The sequence below is a fragment of the Mastomys coucha genome, chromosome X (genome assembly GCF_008632895.1).
Source record: "Mastomys coucha isolate ucsf_1 chromosome X, UCSF_Mcou_1, whole genome shotgun sequence".
NCBI classification, from domain to species: domain Eukaryota; kingdom Metazoa; phylum Chordata; class Mammalia; order Rodentia; family Muridae; genus Mastomys; species Mastomys coucha.
Window position 1 is genome coordinate 1,333,127 of NC_045030.1, and position 6,817 is coordinate 1,339,943.

General features: G+C 37.8%; 1 non-coding gene and 1 pseudogene across 1 annotated transcript; one reads left to right on the forward strand and one right to left on the reverse strand.

Annotated features, from left to right (window-relative positions):
* Nucleotides 1–4,237: 4,237 nt before the first annotated feature.
* Nucleotides 4,238–4,356, reverse strand: LOC116095466. The gene has a single exon (XR_004120605.1). It is a non-coding gene; the product is annotated as a 5S ribosomal RNA (ribosomal RNA).
* Nucleotides 4,357–6,199: 1,843 nt separating this feature from the next.
* Nucleotides 6,200–6,728, forward strand: LOC116091547 (annotated as a pseudogene).
* The last annotated feature ends 89 nt before the right edge of the window (nucleotides 6,729–6,817 follow it).

Here is a 6,817-nt window from a genome sequence, read left to right on the forward strand (position 1 = left end):
AAAACGCAGAAGGAAAAGATCCACAAAGTGTGCCTATTCCTTTTAGCCCTCCCCAAAAAATGGAACACCAGTCCTCACAATTATAATTGCTTCTTAAAATATTTTAATAAATGGATAAGTATCATCAATATCTATGTCTTCCCGTTTCTTTCAACTTAGAGGGGGTGACAGTTGATTGGAGCTGGTGTCAGTTATTGGATTGGGGTGGTCTTTTAAACTCTCAATAGGCTACCAACAGGTATCAGTGGCAGGAAAGAGTAGGCAGCAAAACACAAACCAGGACTGGCCCTTCAGGGTGATTTTAATACTACAAGTGCTGCTGAAGCTGGTTATAAAACGTAAGGACACTTCTGTGCGGAAATACCTGCCACCCAAATTGTTCTACAAGTCCTTTATCTGCAGGACACAGGCACAGGTCAGAAACATCAGTTAGTGGAGGAGTAAAGTAGGATGGAAGAGTACACCCAAGGCTACTCAAAAGCAGTAGAAGACATCTTGAAAAAGAATTAAATGCAATGTGTTTTCCTAACGAAACAATAAATACTACTTTCCCTTCCAAAAGAATTTGAGGTTGGAAGAGTTCTGTTTAGAGCCAAAGTTGGTTAGCTGTACCACTGAAAATGGTTTAGGGTCATTGAATTGGTACAGCAGACAAAGTTGTTTTGCTGCCAAGCCTGATTACCTGAGTTCAATCTCTAAGACACACATGACTCCCAAATATTGTCCTCTGGGCACAAATATGTTCTATGGCATATATACACAAACATACAATGTAATAAAAGGAAAATAGTTTAATTTCTGTCACATATATGCAGTCACCTTGGAAATCCGGATATTAATTATATTTACTCCATAGGCAACTAAGGATATAGCAGACCAGGATTCCACATAAAATTCTATATGGGTAATAATTCAATTCATAAATCCTTAACTTGCCAAATAGTAAAAATTATTTGGAGACAAAACATTGGTGACATTTCAGGACCACATTTCAGGCTATCCTTATAAAAACTACATTCCTGGGCTTTGGGGGAGGGCGGGTTGACAGTTCTGCTGTGGAAGAGATACATAACACTTTCTTTTGCATATAGAAGAGTATTGAAGCACTATCAGAATTAGACACCTCACCCCAGTCAGAAGTGGCAATTATCAACAAGACATTCGATAACAAATGTTGGCAAGGATAGGGGAAGGGAGCCCTCATTCACTGTGGGTTGGATAAAAAACTAGTCATTAGTCATGGCACTTTGAAATCACTGTGGAGGGTTCCCAAAGAGCTTAATGTAGATATATCATAAGACTCAGCTATTCCACTCCTTTGCATATGCCCAAGGACTCGACATACCTCACAGATATTTGTTCAGCCATGTTCAAAGCTGCCATATTCACAATAGCTAAGAAATGGAAACAGCTTAAATGTCCTTCAAGTGGTGAATAGATAATGAAAATATAGTTCATATACACATTGGAATATCATTCAGCTGTAAAGAAAATGGTGTCATGAACTCTGCAGGTAAATAGGTAAAACTAGAACGAATTATACTGAGGGAGGTAACCAAGATCCAGAAAGACAAACATTGCATTTCTCTTTTTTTTTGTTTTTTTTTTTTGTTTTTTTTGTTTGTTTGTTTGTTTTTTCCGAGACAGGGTTTCTCTGTGTAGCCCTGGCTGTCCTGGACTCACTCTGTAGACCAGGCTGGCCTCGAACTCAGAAATCCACCTGCCTCTGCCTCCTAAGTGCTGGGATTAAAGGCGTGCGCCACCACTGCCCGGCTGCATTTCTCTTATATGTGATTCCTAACTGTAAATCCTCAGCTGTGAGTGTATAACCTGGACTAACCACATAAACCAGGAAAGGAAAAAAGGATTCATGGATTGGGAAACAGCTCTAGAGAGTGGGATAGGATACAGGTGATATATAGAAGGAAATGGACTAAATGAAGGTAGGGCTTTCATTTGGTAGAGAATTCAGAACAGAATAGAGGAAAGGGATAAATAACACTATGGATGCTTAAAATATCCAGAGAGAGTTGTGTTTGGCTAAAATTCCAAATAGCATAGATGTGTAAATGATGTTATGCCACTTGGGATGATAATCTTGCCCCAAGAGCCATCCATATACTATGTCACACAAAACAAAACAAACAAACAAACAAACAAACAAACAAACAAAAGAAGTACCAGGCACAAGAAATTTCCTCTCAAGTTTTTGATCAGGGAATGCCAAGAGCAAACAATTTAAGCTATTACTATTTAATTTAAGTCCTTATTGCTGAATATACAGTGCACTTCAGACACAGAATTCAGAATGCAAGCTGAATTTGACCCGAACCTCTCTTCCTTGAGAACTAGCTTTCATAGTATGAGACGGTGATATGCAAATTGTAGTTAGTGCTCCTACTTAAGTGTGATGCCTATGAACCACAACAATGATGAGCACATAAAGATATCCCTAAAGATATATTTTAGTTACCTGTTCCATTGCTGTAAAAGGACACTATGGCCAAGACAACTCTCATAAAAGAAGGCATTTAATTTGAGGCTTGTTTACAACTTCAGAGGCTTAGTTCATTATTGACATAGTAGGAAATAGAAAGACATGGCACAGGAAAAGTAACAGAGAGCTTTATATCCTGATCAACAGGCCAAGAGAAACATTGCACCTGATGTGAGCTTTTGAAACTTCAAAGCTCATTCCCAGTGCACACCTCCTCCAAGGCTACAGGCCCTAAAACTACCTACTGGAACCAATCATTCAAATATATGAGTCTATGGGGGCCATTCTCATTCAAATAACCACAAGGTGCAATAAGGACTAATAGGGCTTAAGGAATATTCATCAGAAGGGAATATATGCCTGGTGTTATTAACCTAGACTACTACTCGTGGTGGTGAGGCCATGGACCCTAGAAGAGACCCTACTATTGCATGTTTCCTAAACCAGTATAATTTTTATCTACATTCTACATGTATACCTTAATACCCACAGAAAAGAATAGCTCTCAGCCCTTATCAAAGAAGCAGATAGAGACCATTACAGAAAGCCACAACAGGTCAAAATTTAGAGAATTTACTATGGTATCCCCTAGTTGATATATTCACAACAAAATCTCTATGTGTAAGGCTCAAAGAACATTACAGAAATGGGGACAGGAACACTGTAAGAGATAGAAGACCAGGAAGTCTGCTGTAGGATTTTGTCTTTTAGATATGACATAGCAACATCCATGAAATCTCAATATGGGTGCCTAAACAAGACCTGAACAATGACAACACCAATTTATGTATCAACATGAATGGGGAAAATAACATGGGGCTTAATCCCTAGATGACTTATGAGTAAGAAAAAAATTAGTCTTCCCCAGGGATAAGGCCTCTAATTGGTTATCCAATACAAGCATATACATATAAGACATGTACATATAAAACATACACATACGCCGGGCAGTGGTGGTGCATGCACAGCTTTAATCCCAGCACTTGGGAGGCAGAGGCAGGCGGATTTCTGAGTTCGAGGCCAGCCTGGTCTACAGAATGAGTTCCAGGACAGCCAGGGCTATACAGAGAAAACCTGTCTCAAAAAACAAAACAAAACAAAACAAAACAAAACAAAAAAAAAGCCATACGCATACAAGCAACACTAAACAGACTCTGCGAAGGACCAGCCTTGGCTTGGAAGGGGAGTCTTGAGGAAAGGGGTGTTTGAGAGCAGCAAAAGAGCAACTCAAAGTCAATGATGGAGTGCAAGCTGATAGCTCTGTAGTTTGCTAAAGATAGCACTTTAGATAGCTCTTGGCTCTGTAGTTTGCTCAAGGTAGCTCTCTGCTTGTAGTTTGCTCAAGGTAGCTCTCTGCTTGAGATAGCTCTCTGCTCAATACAGCTCTCTCAGAAAACCCATTAGAACAAAATCTAAAAGCTCTTGTGTGTGTGTGTGTGTGTGTGTGTGTGTGTGTGTATTTATGTGTGTGTGTGCTCTCTTTTTTTATATATCAAATGAACTCAGAGATCTGCCTGCCTTTGTAAACACAAATAATAAACTTATCTGGGTGGACTCTTGCCTGGAGATCAGCACTCTCTAAATCTCTTTATCTCCTTCCTTAATATCTTTCTGACAAGCTGGCTCATTAGTTTATCTGCCTCTGTACTTTTAGATCCATGAAGACCCTCATACACTTCATATTGCATCCATATGTTTTGCATAATTGAGAAATCCTGTTTATATATATATATATTTTTAAGCCTACAGCACCCAGTATTCTCAGGAGGTCTCCCATCCAAATACTAACCAGGCCCAACCCTGCTTAGCTTCCGAGATCAGACGAGATCGGGCGCATTCAGGGTGGTATGGCCGTAGACTGTTTATATATTCTTGAACTCATGTTATCAAAGGTCTTTCCCACAGCCCTAAGGGTTGTTCTGAAGGTCACAGTGTGCACCACCTTGCTGAGAAACATAAGACACACTGTTACCTCCTGGGCTTGTGTTGTTTCTAATTATCAATAGAGTCATTAACCTTAGCAGGGAGAATATTTCCCAAAGGAAGAACATAAAGTAAAATATGTACATTATTATACAAACAAGCCTTACACATACGTCCCACTGTATATATGTATGTGAATAATTAAAGAAAATGATGTCATGAATTATATTTTAATTAAGTAGAAAATATTCTAATGTATTAATAAAAATATTCTAATTTTATTGATTTTATATTTTATTATTAAGACAATTTTTGAATTTGAATATATTATGTTCACATTCTTCCTTTCCCCCAAGTTCATCCAGATTCTCATCTACTCCTTGCCCAATCAACTTTAATTTCTTTCTTAAAAACAAAAACAAAAAACCATAGGAACTCAATATAACAACAAAATGCCCAAAACCTAGAAAATAAAATACAATATCACTCAAAAGGTGGGGGAAAAGGTCAAACTATAACCAAATAAAAGCATAACAAAATAACTGTATGGAGTTCATTATTTGTTGGTCAACTACTCTAGAACATAATTATGGTCTGCCCTGGAATGTTTGATATACCATGTTATTCCATTGGAGAAAGTTGATTTCTCCTCTTACAAAAGGAAAAAATGACACTTCTAATGTTAACCTTTACCCTACTGGTTATTTTCCATTCATTCACTCCCTTTTAAAAAAATATAGCAAAAGGAAATATAATAAAATAAAACAAAAACTATCACGTCAAAGTCAGATAAGACAGAAGGGAAAGAGCCCAAGAGAAGTCACAAGAGTCAGAGACCCACTTGGCACATGCTCAAAAATCTCAAAAAATAAAACAATAAATCAGAAGCCATAATATAAGCATAGAAGATTATTCTAATTTAAATGAAGGAAAAATTTAAATTGTCCTATAATAAAATTCTTCCCCTTTTGGTGCAAAGTTCACATGTATTTTCTTTACCAACATTATCAAGATGTAGGATGGCTTCTACTGTTTTATGAATGTTTGTTATATTATTCATTTCTAATCACACCTTAGCCTGTCGCTAACCACTGGTCTATTTTCCATGTTTTTTGGCTTTTGAGGCTATCAACTAATATGTGACCTTTGAGACAGGAGTAATTAAATCAGCATAAATTCAGCATAATATTTTTCAGGTTTTCTAAGTTGTAATGAATTAATAGTTTATTCCTTAGAAAATTATTATTCCCCAACTACAAGCTCCAGATATTGAAAACAACGAAGAAAAAATAGAAATGTTCTACTTTCCAAGTGATTCAAGGTTTTACCATTATTTTTGGTACTGGTTTCTAGTTTGATTTCATTGTGGTTATATAGTATAGTTTGCATTATTTCAGTCATTTTTAATGGGTAACATTTATTTTCTGATCTGAATTTTCTATTTTATCATTCATATTCTGGTATGCCATTGTTTTGTTTTATTTTCTAAATTATCCTGTCTTCTTTCAGATGTTTTGAAATTTTATTTATTTTATGTTTTTTAATTTTTTTCTTCTTATTTATTTTTATTAGACATTTTCTTTATTTACATGTCATACGATATCTCCTTTCCCAATTTCCCCCTCCAAAAAAAAAGAAATAAAATAAAATAAAAAACCAAAAACAAATCCCTGTTCCCTCCCCCTCCCCCTGCTCACCAACCCACCCTCTCCCACTTCCTGGTCCTGGCATACCCCTACACTGTGGCATAGAACCTTCAAAGGGTCGGCCTTAGCCGCCATGTCTTCCGGGGCCAGCGTGAGCGCCCTGCAGCGCCTGGTGGAGCAGCTGAAGCTGGAGGCCAGCATAGAGAGGATCAAGGTCTTTCAGGCAGCTACAGAGCTTCAGCACTACTGCATATAGAATGCATGCAAGGACGCCCTGCTGCTCGGTGTTCCAGCTGGAAGCAACCCCTTCCGGGAGCCCAGGTCCTGTGCTTTACTTTGAAGACTGGGAAGAGGCTCTCCGAGGGAGCTGAGTGTGCATGGTGATGGATGCCTGCTGCCATGTCCCAAGAAAACAGACTTCAAGAGCCAAATCATTCTCTCTGAGGCCTGGTCCTAGGTCAAAATTCTACAGAAATCAATGTTTTTCTTTTAACTTCACTACCAAACTTGCTGGATGCATCTCTTTCGCCATTGAGCCTGTGCAGCCCTGCCTGGGACAGAGGCATGTTTTATTTACTGGGTATTTGCAAAAACAGTATTTGGAATTTTCCTAACGTTTTTATACTCTAATAAAAAACTTTTCATAAAAATTTACAATTACTAAATAAAACAAAGTATATAGTGGGGGAATAATTGATTGATATCCTGATTTTGTAAAGGAGAGCTTTTTCACTTCCACATGAGCAAAGGG